This window comes from Cyclopterus lumpus, chromosome 1 (assembly GCF_009769545.1).
Source record: "Cyclopterus lumpus isolate fCycLum1 chromosome 1, fCycLum1.pri, whole genome shotgun sequence".
Taxonomy (NCBI): domain Eukaryota; kingdom Metazoa; phylum Chordata; class Actinopteri; order Perciformes; family Cyclopteridae; genus Cyclopterus; species Cyclopterus lumpus.
This window is the reverse complement of record NC_046966.1, coordinates 15,574,950-15,588,947: the sequence shown is the minus strand read 5'-3', so window position 1 is coordinate 15,588,947 and position 13,998 is coordinate 15,574,950.

Here is a 13,998-nt window from a genome sequence, read left to right as displayed (position 1 = left end):
TTCAAATCCATGGCTGGTGCTGCAGCCACAATTGTTCTCCTTTCAATCTTATTTAATTCCTAACAAGTAAAAAATAATTATATCTTGGAGTGAGTTGAGAGAAAGAGTGGGAACATATTTAATTTAGCAATCACCAAAAAGAAAATACTGTTGGCAATACTTATTGTAAATTGCCAAAAGCAACAGGAAGCAAGATCTGTTGCTTATGTGAACGTGTTTGTGATCATTTCTACCCACCCCAATCATCTAATATAAGTTGTGCTTATTATACTGTTGGATCAAGCTATGTCATTAAAAAAACAATATTATATACAGCTTAAAGGCACTACTTAATAATCTTAATATTAGGGGCAAATAGGTGTTGTCAAGATGATGTCAATGTCCAATGAGAAGGTCATATAGGACAGTCAACGTACACTGAAGTGTATCTATGTCTTAACAGGACTGTCAGATTCAAAGTGACTTGGACATGCAGCTCCAAATTTAAAAAGACATTCTTTGATGATTACAGTTCAAGGCATATTAGTCTTTGTAACATGAATTCTTATGCTGCGTTCACACCAAACGCGTTGCGAATATTACGCGTGAAACATATCCAGCTATAAAGGTGATGTGATGGTCCACATTAGCTGAGAATCAGGTGAGCAGGTTCTGCCTGTACTTGTGAAGAACAGCTTTGTTCTCACCTCATACCTTCAAAACCAGTGAGGCTACTGACCAACAAAAGAAAAATACTATTAACAATTCAGTCAATATAAATAATTTCCCCCAAGATACTGTGACTTCTGTGGGAGGTTTGGGAGCAATCATTAAAACAGTAGTGAAAAACCATGGCGGCAGCTTGGCATCAAACTCCAGTTCCAACATGTCAATGAGAAAAGGTGCCGTCTGCTCACTGAGAAATTGTACTCTCTCAGTTCGTAGGAGATGTGAACAGTGTTTACACCGATACAACACGATTTCAATTAAAGTTGTTATTCAAGAAAAACTTGAACAGTGGAAAGACAGCTGTTTGGTTTCCTTGCTTTGCTTGTAATAAAGAGGTCAACAACAACAACTGCAAGCCTTTTATAAATAAGTGAACACATCTACTGCATGTTCCAAAGGTTCTATGCTCCCAAATACGTACTGTATGTCCCCTTACCATAAATAACAAACTTCCAAACTTCTTACATACTAACCAACGAGTACAATACCAGCAGTAAGCTAGTAAAATTAATCCTAACTTAAACCTTTGACCTGCAGTTAGCTCAAGCTGTAACCAATTTTGAGTTCTCAATTGTATACCATACCATAGCCCTTTTGGACCGTATTAACCAGTATCTGATACTTTAACCCTGGTAACAAAATACCTTGGATATGGAGTGGACACACCTGAGGATGCATGAGTTGGGAGATTGTAGAAAACAATCCGACAAGAACAAAAACAGTAACTTTTAAAACAAGGATTAAAAAGATTTTAATTGATTACATCTGATTAAAGACTACAGCCTCTGGTGTAATTAATTTACATCATTAAACATAAACAGCCTTAAAAAATAGGTAAACTGTACTATACAGCATAATTTAAATCAACAGTTTGGTTCTCCATTGGTCACAAACGGGGTCCTCCATGATTACATTGAGCGAAGGCAGGGTAAACCCTGGACAGGTCGGCAGATTATCACAGGGTTGACAGATAGAGACAGACAACCATTCACACTCACATTCACACCTATGGGCCATTCACAGTCATCAATTAACCTAAACTGCATGATTTTGGACTGATGGAGGAAGCCAGAGAAAGCCCACTCCACAGGGTGAACATGCAAATCCCACACGCCAGTGCTGCGAGGTGCCAGACATGTCCCTACCAATATCCAACGTCTAATAAGTTGCCCCTCGCAATATATGTATTTATTTATAAAAAATATAACCACTGCCGTGTCAAATGGTGATTTGTATCGATTCAGTAAGGAACAGTGCATTGCAGTTTATTTTTTTATTAAAAAAGGTAAATCGCATATTATATAGGCAAATTTAGCCGATAGTTTTTGGACTTGACCAATGTTTGGACTGCAGTGTGGTGTTTTTCCTCTGACCGGTATCCAGGTCGCTGTCTTTGCGTCCCCTTCCTTATAGATCCCTTTTCTCTCTTTGGACTGCGGGGAACACTGCCAACAGCAGAGCAATAACATAATGTGCAGCAAACAATACAGCACTTTTTAAAACCTTTTTCTTAAATTATAACTTTATTCTCACAATATTATGACTTAAAGTATGTTGACTTCTCAGAGAACAGAGATACAGTATGTGGGATATGTTTTGAATGTGTAAAACATTTTGAAAATGTGTTGAAACTCATATGAGCTATTTAAATCCACGGGTTTATGAATGAATTCTAATTAATAATGTATCACGGACATGAGTATGTGCCACATGCACATTTCAAGACTTTACTTGGCCCCAAAAAATACACCAAAACGGACAGAAGAGCAAACCATGCCTGTGTGTTGACTTAGCAGGGATAACGTTAAATTAGATGAGAAAAGTTGATCTAAAGGAGAGCAAACATTTCAAGATATACAGAATGCCTGAGAGTTTTGCTTGTGACCAGGTGCCTCAATTGTGGGTTGGTCTTCTTCAAAAATAAAGACATGTCTACCATAAATTGGTACATACAAATTCACCAGTATGCAGGAAATGAAGTGTGAAACTCTTGCTAAATACGTGTCACCTTGGTTTTACTCTTTCTATCCGATTTATTCATACCATCAAGTTGACTGCCTTTTTTAGAGGTACCTACTTATGCTAAATATCTATAGGTCAATGCTGCAAATCAAACAACATACAGTACATTGCTACAGGGGAAGTCACATTCCATCAACTGACCACAAGTGCATGCAATGCAGATAACTAGCTGCGTGAAAGCAATACAACACATAGCCTATGGCAAATCAGTGCAGCGTAAGGGGAACCTCTCCTTTGAAACTTGAAGACCTGGACACCACATTATCAAGTCAACTTCATATTCTGCACTGTGATGATTGAAAAGTTGTGATGACTCAAGGGGGGTGCATACCTTTGCACTTTTCATTCATCTAAATGCAATCTTCATAAGAAAATGAAAAAAATAGCAAGATAACTTTGTTGTTTATTTGGGGGGAAATGTTATTCAATCATATTCACCCACAGTATCATGGAAGTATGAATTGATTTGTATTTACAATAGCCCTACAGAGAATAAAGCTTGGCTGTAACAATATTAAACCTTCACTGCAAAAGCTCTTTTGCCAGGCTTTGTGGGTATGGGTCGACTAATAGACATGAAAAAGAACTTAAGAAAATAACCTTTTCTTTCTCGCTGCACCAAGTTGCTGCTGACGCAATACTTTCAAGCAAAGCTGGATCATCTACTTTATTGTCCCTCCAGAAAAATGCTTGTTTTTTTACTTTAAAGTCCAGTGTGAGATAATGTCATGTAATACATTACAATGTTAGTTAAGGAAAACAACAGATGATTCGAGCCAATCTTACATAAACAGATGTCACATTCTGCACCTCTGAATAGGCAAAGTAATCAATTGTCTCCAACAGCCCACAATATTCTGTATATCTTGAAGATGAGGAAATACACACTTAGCCAAAAAACTGGTGAGAATGTTTGCTCTCAGTTTAATGTAGTTCCACATGGCAGCATCAGACAATGCAGACCCTGGGGTTAGGAGAGTTAAAATCAATGTGGTAGACAAGAGTGTTACATCTATTGATTGTTCTTGTTTATATTGCCTCATCTCTCATCTCTTAAACAGAATCAAACGTGTGCAAGAGCTGAAGTGAGAGAAGGCAATCCTGTTCCAGTAAGCGGGGCTACCATGACTACCTTAAAGCTCTGCTTCAGTGTAACAACAGGAGGTTTCATGGTGTCAGCCAATATCGCTTCCTCTCCCAGGAGACAGAGAACACAATGCACTCCAGACTGCCATTAATTGCATAGCCTCACCCGTAAATTATGGCAGTTCCTTATCCCCAGTAACCAGGCTTTATACCACAAACGGCAAAATGAAACTGAGCCAAAACATTCAGATGATTACATTCAGGTGGGCTCAGAAACCGAACCAGGCTTTAACACTGTTAATGGTAAGCTGAACCAACACATTACATTCAGGTGGTTGTCAACCCCTGTAATGTGCTATTATCAAATGAGGAATGAGGAACAAGTGACATACTGGGTGAAATTAATTGTTTTTCAGAAACACTAAACCAGACTGATTTGGCTCAATGGGGGGCAGATTGTTTTAATACCAGCTTTGTAGTTGTACAAATGTTTCTTGTTCCCCTCCAAAGTCAAACTACATTCTTATTGAGTTTGCCTAGACACTCAAAGTTATAAACAGCAAATATAAAATGCCACCTCTTGATTACTGAAGCATGCTTAGCATCAACAGGATTGTATAACAGGATATTGCTGATATTGCTGTAGTCTATTGTAAAATATCCTAAAAGGTTAAAACAATAACCCATGCAGGAAAGATGGTGATACGTAGTGATAGATGTGCAGTTATTCTCCAAAGGGCAGAGAAGAGTCTGTCCATGCTTGGCAGCCTGAAATAACAGCTTGTACCTTGTCTGCCTCTTGTCCATAGTCAGTAAAATATATACTTTGGACTTTCTATAGTTCTTGAAAAGCAATATGACTGCAACAAAAAAGAATAGTACTCATTATTTTGAAAATGAATTTTACTTTTTGAGTAATTAATTGGAGGGACACATTTAACTACTGGAGTGCTGAAATCATGAGGTAATTATTCAATTATACAATCGTCACTGTACAATGTGTCACTGTACAAGCATAAATGTCTAACAGTAGGTGGTCTCACCTTCTCAGAAGTAACAGTATATGTTTAGATGCCTCCTAAATCACCTTAAGGTGTCTCCTCGTGATTGCCATTAGTCAATAATGTTAAATTATTAATCCAACAACAAAAAGTAATTGACAGATATGAAAATACTTCTCACCAACTCAAAATACACAGCATGCTTGACAACAAAAACAATCTTTCACGAAAGCATAAATGAATAATTAGATCATTTTAGCTTCAGCCTTTGCAGGCTGTCCTTCCAGTGGCTAAATTTGCACTGTAAACATATGAGGGAGGAGGGAGAGAGGCCCACACAGCCCTGACAGTGAGTCTGAGCAGTCCTCCTTGCCAATCAAAAGTTCAGATTCTAAATACAGTCACTATGTGACCCCCAAGGGCATCTGAGACCCCACATCTCCAGTTACAGGAAGAGAATGTGGCTCACAAAAGCTTGGCTCCGACTCCACTGTAGGCTTGCTGTTGAATGCACTCACAGCAGCCGGAATTGTGTGTGTGTGTGTGTGTGTGTGTGTGTGTGTGTGTGTGTGTGTGTGTGTGTGCGTGTGTGTGTGTGTGTGTGTGCCTGTGCGCAAGCAAGCCCAACACACAAACTCTATGGATAAATTCCAATTGTATACATGTTTTTTTCCCCATCTAATAAATATGAGAACAAACAAACAAAATATGGCAACAGTTCACTTCAGTGTGTAACTTACAAGGTAAACAGAAGACATGGATGAAACACAGATTGTTCCATTGTATGTCCACTCTGAAAGCACGTGTTCTGCCCTATTGCTCGAGTAAGGGACATCTGACTAAATTGCAGCGCTTGAATCAGTTCTGTTTCCGGCCAGGTGCTAGGTTGCCAACTTAATTGTTCTCTAATTGTGGAAATAGCTGGTAGAGACTTTGACAATAAAGTTGCGTCGCACTTGCAAAGTAAGACAATGCAAGGCTGTGGGCTTCGTTATACTTAAAACCTTTGAGCCAAGCGCAATATATAATTTAGCTGAGGACGAGCGGGAGATACCGAGAGACGCGTTTATTTGAACCGAACGGAACACTATCAATTAAACAAAGAGGCAAAATGACCCGAAGAAAAGACGTTTGAGAGCTTTGCAAACACGCGGAGGAAATACAGCTTCGCGTGAGGGAAGACATTTATAGGATAACCAACCAAAACCCCGGAACATTAAACAGCCGTAGATGCAGATGTGGGACCGTTATTTCACGAGCACAAAATTGGCTGGTGTCAGCTAGCTTAGCCTCTCCACTAGCCTAGCAGCCTAGCTTGTCTCTGCCCGACAGGCTCTCCTACATATCCGGAGGAGAGAAGCTTTCAGCACTGGGTGCACTGGATAGCTCGGAGTGCGGCGTAGCAGAGCAGGCGACAACACATTTTAGCTGACGAGGCTACGCACCTCAGCACATTAACGCCGCGGAAGCATGTTGTGGTACTTCGAGCTGTTCAGTATGTCGGTGCGGGGGATTTATTCACACTGCCCAACTGGCAAAATGATGAATGAAACAGCCGGACCTCGCCTAAGCTAATGTTAGCTGCACAGCGGGTCAGTCGGTGCAGCAAGTGTAATGCTACCAAGCTGCTAGCAGCGACCCCCCCAAAAAAATGTAAAAAAGCACCTAGTTGACAAAAAAAAAACAGCCTCCAACTAACGGTACGCACCTTTAACCGTTGGAGATGACACCTCTTGCAAGTCCGCGAACTGTGTACAGCGCCTAGTTTCACTAAGTATTCCCAAAAAAATGGTGTCCTCTTATTCAGTTTTCCCACGGCGAACACTGAGAATCGACTCTATCCGGACGCTTTCCTCAATCGTGTGGTGCTGAATCTGAGGCTACACGCTGCTGTCGGTGTCTTGGAAATGCCTCGTCTTCCTACGTCTGCCTGCGAAATAATGACCCCCTCCCAGCGATCCAACCACAATAAGGAGTAGGCAGGTGCAGATGATGGTGCGCTAGTAACGGAAAGCCTTGCGATATAGTGCGCTGTGTGGTAGGTTCCAGGGTTGTCAAATCAGGAGAGCCTCCGTCGTTGACGCATGCGTGGTTCCATGAGTGAGGATGCGCCGTGTTAGTGAACACATCGTTGGGAGGATTCTGGGCTGTGACATATTGTGGGAGGTTTGCATGCCGATTCCAGCTGTAGTAGCCTAAGTGTGTTATACCTTAATACATTTAGAAAGATACCAATATAATTCATTTTAGAAGTAACATGTAGAAACGTTTACTGTGGAGTAACAGCAGCTTAAGTGGCTATTATGAGGCCAACGTTTACATCGAAGATCACGACATGCTGGGAGCAAATTGATGTGCCAGGTTAAGGTGGACCCATGTTGGCTATTGAAAGTGCTGTGTGCATGGTGTTAGTATTTTGCTTTTGTATTACTTTCTAAATACGTGTTGAAATTATTTGAAATAAGAATCTGAGCAACAAAAAATCTAATCAGAAATAAACATAGTTTTGATTGATAGGTCAATGCACTAATTGGATGTCAAGCAATATGATAATATTTGTAAAACTTTTTTGTAAAGTGCCGCCTGTAACTTAAGAAATAACGAAACAGCAAAAACAGAACAAATTAAACATTTTATTCTGCATATTATAGTTATTAGCTATATTTACTCACTTTAAGTTATACTGTAAATAACTTGTAAACTGGTTATAAAACAGTCTCAATTTAATACTGATGTGACATAAATAAGTAAACAAGACTATCAGCAAGAAGATGTATTTTTATATAATATATATATATATTTCTTTTATTCCTTTTATATAATATAGTTATTCTTAATGCATTCCACGCAAAATCAAATTAAATCATGCAGGTTCACTAGAAACAATGTCAGTTCAGAATCTACCATCCGGCATCAGCATCTGGCTCCACTGCCGTCTTTGACCTGCAGTAGGATGCTTCGGTGGGAGGAAGACCAGTCACTGATATTAGATTTACTCATTTCAATAAATGGGTTTACTGCATGTCAAGTCATACAATATCAACACTTACAATAAACAACCATTAAATCAGTAAATCCTTTTTCAAAAGCATTGAGAAATGTAATCCCTATTTCAAACAATTTGCTTAATTGCCACTGACGTTGAACCCACAAATTCAAAGGTTAGTTGCCAGATCGTGCTAGAGTGAGTTCCTGAAACAGAGAACAGTTTATTTTCTCTGGATTTGTCAGTCTGAAAAATGCCATCTTAGTGTGAGAAAATGTTGGAAGATAAGTGGCTTGTGAAAAATGGGTCCAATATTTACTGTGGTGACTATGGAGCAAAATAATTGGTATTTTTCTGTGTTCACATGCATCCATTGGAGGGTGTTAACAAAAACCCACATACTTGCAGATACAGGAATCTGACTCTCGGGGTGTCGTTAGATTTGTGTCCGACCACAGACTTGGTTTGTGGACTGCCGTTATGAAGCCTTGAGGTCGACGATTTGCCTGTTGGCATCTTGGAATGCGGCGTTGCCATCATTTTTGCAACCGATGTATGGAAGTTACCATATTTGGAATGCGGTCAATCAAACAATTAGACTTTTTTTGCAACTGGAGCAGTTGGTCAGTTGAGAGAATATACATTTCAACACACTTCTACATCTACATGGACTTCCCTCGGCAGAACCGGAGGTTGCCGCTTTGACCATGCACACGTGAGTCAGCGATTACCTCACGTGATTGAGGCGGCTACCGATTTTAGAGCCATGTGTCAGTGCCCGATTAATTACAGTTGCTCGATGCGTTCTGCGCGTATACGGGGAATGCCTACCTTAATGCTGAATGCAAGTTGAAGAACCTGAGGGAGGACGGCAGGTGTGAGGGATGCATCCACACTATTGGATGGCCTATAATGTCGATGCACATTTGATGTTCAGCCTCCAACATGCTCTAGACTGCCTCTCCAGACCCAGTAAAGCCTCAAACTAAATATGAAGAGTTTATTTTAGACTATCAGACACGCTTGTAATAATTAATCATTTTTATGGCTCCAAACTCAACATATTTTTTTTATGCTGAAAATAATAGTACATGACTTCTCTGCTCTGCAATAAAACACACAGAGAGGTACAACGAATTATGTCAGGTAATTAGTGCCCCTTTTGTATAGCTGACCACAGACAGGTGCAAATATTATTTATTGTCATTCTTTAACACAGAGTTTCACAAAGAAATGCAGTTTTAACCATGTCCATTTATGTTATAAAAACATGACAAAATAAAACAAAAATAATGGTTATTTTATATGTAGAGACTCAAACCCGTCACACAGCAACAAGTGTCCCAGACCATTTTTAGCTTCAGGGAACCAGGGAAGGTTGACTTGACATTTGGTGGCGTTGATCTGGCTGTTGTGTCTGGACGTCATGGTTGGTGATCATCTCGAGGTCCCTCAGCTTCCTTTTCCCATTAGAGGGAATTATCTCATATGTCATATGCGCTCCTGTAAGGTATGCAACATTTGGCATATCAAGACAGGGCTTTCCTCTCCCAGCCTAACAGACTAGGACATGAATGCTTTCACCATCATGCCAGCACAACCAACCATCTTCTTCATCTGGCAGCAGATATAGCAGTATAATGTTCATAGCTTTCTACCATTGCAGTCCTGAATGTTCTCAATACACTTACAGACTATGACTAGACTAAAGGACATCAAGACCAATTAACAAATCCATCATTCACTTCTCTGCCGTCCCAGTAGTTTGACTCACAGTTTGACTCATAGTCAAACTACTGCAGGCCTGGTTCTCCTCTTGCGCTATCATTTTGCAGGAGCACCGTTGCTGCATCCTGTGCTTACCACCGCCCAAGAATATTTTGTTGTTGATTGTTTAAAGAAATACAAACAAATCACAGCGTTTATTTTCCCCCCCATCCAGAATGATAATATGTGAAGCCACACCTGTCTTCAGCGCTGACACAGCACTGTGGAGATAGGTCAAAGGAGGGTATGCAAGATTGACCTGCTATCCTTCTTAAAGCTACATCCTCCAGCTCTACATTGGGTATCTCAAGGCTTTTGCTACCCATATCGCATGTAGACCAGCCGGCTTGCTTTGGGTCTTCCCCGGGGTCTTCTTCCAGTTGCATGAGCACAGATTGTGTCGACAGGGAGGCTGTCAGAAGGCATCCTACTCAGATTTATGAACAACCTTAACTGGGTCCTTTTACATTTAATGGAAAAGAGGGGCAGCTCAACTCTGAGCTTTTTATCGAAGCTCCTCACTCTGTCCATAAGGTTGAGCCCAGATGCACTATGAATGTAACTCATTTTGGCTGCCCACTGCCCAGAGCTAATGGCCATAAGCAATGTTTTGGAACATAAATTGCTCGGGTTAATCCTGAACTCTGTCTTCGGGCTGCACTGCAACTCAAGTACAGTGCCTGCATAACCACAGATGGCTATCCTGCTGTTGATCTCCTGGTCCACCTTAACCTTACTCATGAACAAATTTAATCTCAGCTCACTCTCAACCTAATAAAGCCATGCCTGTTTTGGTAGAGAGACAAAAATAATGATTCATTCATCAACATGTCAGCTCACAGGACTGGCTTCAGGGGCGAGACACAAGTTATTTTCAAGCATAGTCTGTTGAACTTGAGGTCGATTACAGAGTCTAAAATGAGCAGGTAATCACTGGAAGCCTCGGAGATTAGATACACATATGATACAATGCAGCTGTGGCAGATTAACCCTTTGCTGAACACAACAATCTTTTCGAAAAACGGACACATTGACGATATTAAAACACTAGACAAAAGCTGTGAATGAAACGTCAACGGGCGACTGTGGGTCAGTGGGTAGCAGGTCCGTCTTTCAATCAGGGGTTGTTGGTTCAATCCCCGCCCTAGTCGATGTGTCCTTGAGCAAGACACTTAACCATGAATTATAGCTGTTCTACAGTGATTGTAAGTCGCTTTGGATAAAAGTGTCAGCTAAATGTAATGTCAATCTTTAAGGTGAAGAACCATGGCCTAAATGTCTTGATAAAGGCAAAAACTGAAACCAGGGAATAGTAAGGTTGGATCATTTATTGGTGACAAACATTGTTCCATTATAGAGCCAGTTGTAAGCATTGTCTTTAGTCTTAACCTTTTAAATGTTCTTTGTCTTTAGAGGAAAAGTGCAGGACAGCAACCCATTGTTTCCATCTGCTCGTGTTTTTTAGTGCATAGCAGCAATCCAGCACATCATATTAGCAAACCACTCTTCATTTGTCAGTTAGGGGACCATGACTATGGGGTTACTGTTGGGAGTTGTCTCACAGTGTATCCCGGCCTTTCACTATTTGGTTCATTGGCCTGATCCATCTGGAGCAAAGCTACAGTAGGAATAATACAGTGAGTTTGAGGAGCTGACAACTACTTTGTTATATTTAGATCAAGGCAAGCCACATAATGCAGTACAAGATGAGAAGCTCTTTTTTGCTTGTTGTGCTACACAGCCCAATGTTGAGATTCCCTCTGAGATTTTAGTATAGCGCTAATCATCCAGCATACAGTATGTGTGTGTGCTTATGTATGCACACATACCCCAGTAACAAGCGTAGTCAATATGTTTGGCTTATATAAAAACCCTTCAGTTTCCAACACATATTCACATCATCCGTAGTGTCCAGCTGGGCCCTCCACTTCACCCGGAAGAGAGGCACTACAGGGACTGCAATCAGAAAATGTCTCTGGACTGGCTTCTACTGCTCTCTTAAGATAATGAGGTCATCACTACACCCAGCTCGCTGTACTTTGGGGATGAATAATAAAGTTTTGCAGGCTCTTGGCTCTCAAAACTGTAAACTCTATCATGTAATTTAAAGAGATGAGAATGCAGAGGACAGGAAAGAAGGGTTGAAACTGCAGTTTTTGAAAACTGTCATTGGAAATGAATATCTCATGAGGAGAAGAGCTTTGGTTTTCTGTTTCTTTCAATCCCTGCATTGTGAAACAAGTGTCATTTACATCTGTTGAAAACAGTAGACAAGAGACATTTCATTTTCAAAGCCAGAGACATAAATGTTCATAGGACCAAAACTAATACCACTTAGAAAAGAGCTTTAGATTTTACCTGAAGATCATTAAGGCAGATCATACCGCACCTGGTAATGTTGATAAAATGATGGTAATTAGTGATACAACTTTCCATCACTTTCACTTAAATTGCAAGCACATGCAACATGTTTTTTCTTTTACAATATACAATTTACCTCAATTTTGAAAGATACAGTAATTGGACAAATAATAAATTGGACTCCTCCTTTGGGATTATCACTTCCTTAACCAACGCTTACAAGGACCTTAATCTAAGGTTTACGAGCACCGCTTTGACTTAATTATTATTAGTATATATATAAGTATTAACCTGGTATAATAAATTAAACGATAGTCCATCACTCCTATTACCAATAATAAGAGGAGTATGTGTGAGATTACACAATGGCAGTATGTGGATATGGATAGCAGGTATATGAAAAGTAAAAATGTTGAGAACACCTTTTTACCAAGTTACTTTATATTGCTTTCCAAAATAGGGGCATGACCCATCCTACGTTTTAATATTGCTGCAAACACACAATGCATCTCTCCAAAAAAGCCCAGACTTCTTCAGTTTGAGATTGAGTTAAACTGTAGGGAAAACTGCAACAAAAAAAGGCTTGCAAAATGCTTTCAAGCAAAGTCATGGCTACCACAGCACTTTATAATGTATGTTCATTATAAGGGGATTGTATTCTAATTGCCCCTATACATGTGTGTATTCATTTATCTGTATCCTTAGAGCAGTTTATAATCAGGAAATCAGGACCAGCATGTGTCTTTTGATAGTGTTATCAATGTTTCCTTCTGTGGATTTGAATCCTTGGAGAGTGTCGGGCACCATCTTTACATCCAATGAGATTTAATCACGGTCACAATCATCATATCATTTCATCTGAATCCATTCTCTTCACCCTGCTCATCACCAATATCCTCACATCAACACAAATGCAGCACTTGGTCTTGTTTTTATTTTTAAACTGTTCACCCACCCACTATTTAAATAGATGTTAAAGAGGGGGGAAAGGTCTTCAATGTGACAAACTGTAAATATCTGTAATGCATAGTTGTATGTCAGAGCAAAAGAGCAAAAATGATTACTTTTAAATGAGCACCACAATTTATAAGATGATTTAAGTAAGGCTATGATACAGCTGCACTGTTAATGAGTGACATTAAAATAAGAGATAGAGGAAGGGCATTGTGCTATTGAAGATGACATATAGTCCAACCGTGTTACCTTGTTAACAAGAAGGAGGGTTTGATCTGCTGGTTTTTCAAGCTTCTTATTGGTCCTTAGCAAGGAAAAGTAGTTCTTAGTAGTGCAACATAATATACTGTGATGTTTGCTGACAGCCTCTGTAGCATCCCGAGTCATTAATTAAAGAGTGTTCAGAAACTGTCAGTCATGATATATTATTTTGTATGGTTTAATGACTATATTTTATCCTTTGGAGAGTGTGTGAAGTAATTTCACAGTCCACATTCTCAGGTCGTTGGATACGAGTTAGTAGACCGTTTGCTGAAACAACACACTATTACCCTTTTTCACTGCTGATATTACCGCTTGGCTTCTGACAATGATGCTATGGCAAATAGATCACATTTAAAACAATGTATCTGGAATATGTAATAGAACCCTCTTAAGTTGTTGCTATAAAACCCATCTAGCATTTATGTGTCCCTTCCAGGGCTGAAATAAAGTATAATTTAAAGTCAGATGTTTTTTTTTTTTTTACTTACTTTACCATCCCTTTCCACCAATTTAATAATATGCTTGAGGGGAGATTTTGTTACATACGCAGTTATGTGTGGTGAAACGTACCGTGGATTATTATGCACTCAGGGAAGATATGGCATATTTGTGATCATGTTGCCCTTTCTGCGTCACCCAGCGGCTTGCTTTGTTAGCATCCAAGGAGTGTGCTGACCAGATAAGCTTGTGCGGCATCTCCCAGTGATGCACACATTACAATGGGATTTAATATGAGAATGAAACGGCATCTGCCTGTCATTTTGTCTGCGTGTTTGTGAATTTGAGGCTTTCATCAACAAACACAATCCTCAGAGTAATGCCATCTGCTGGGATTCATATTCATTTTAA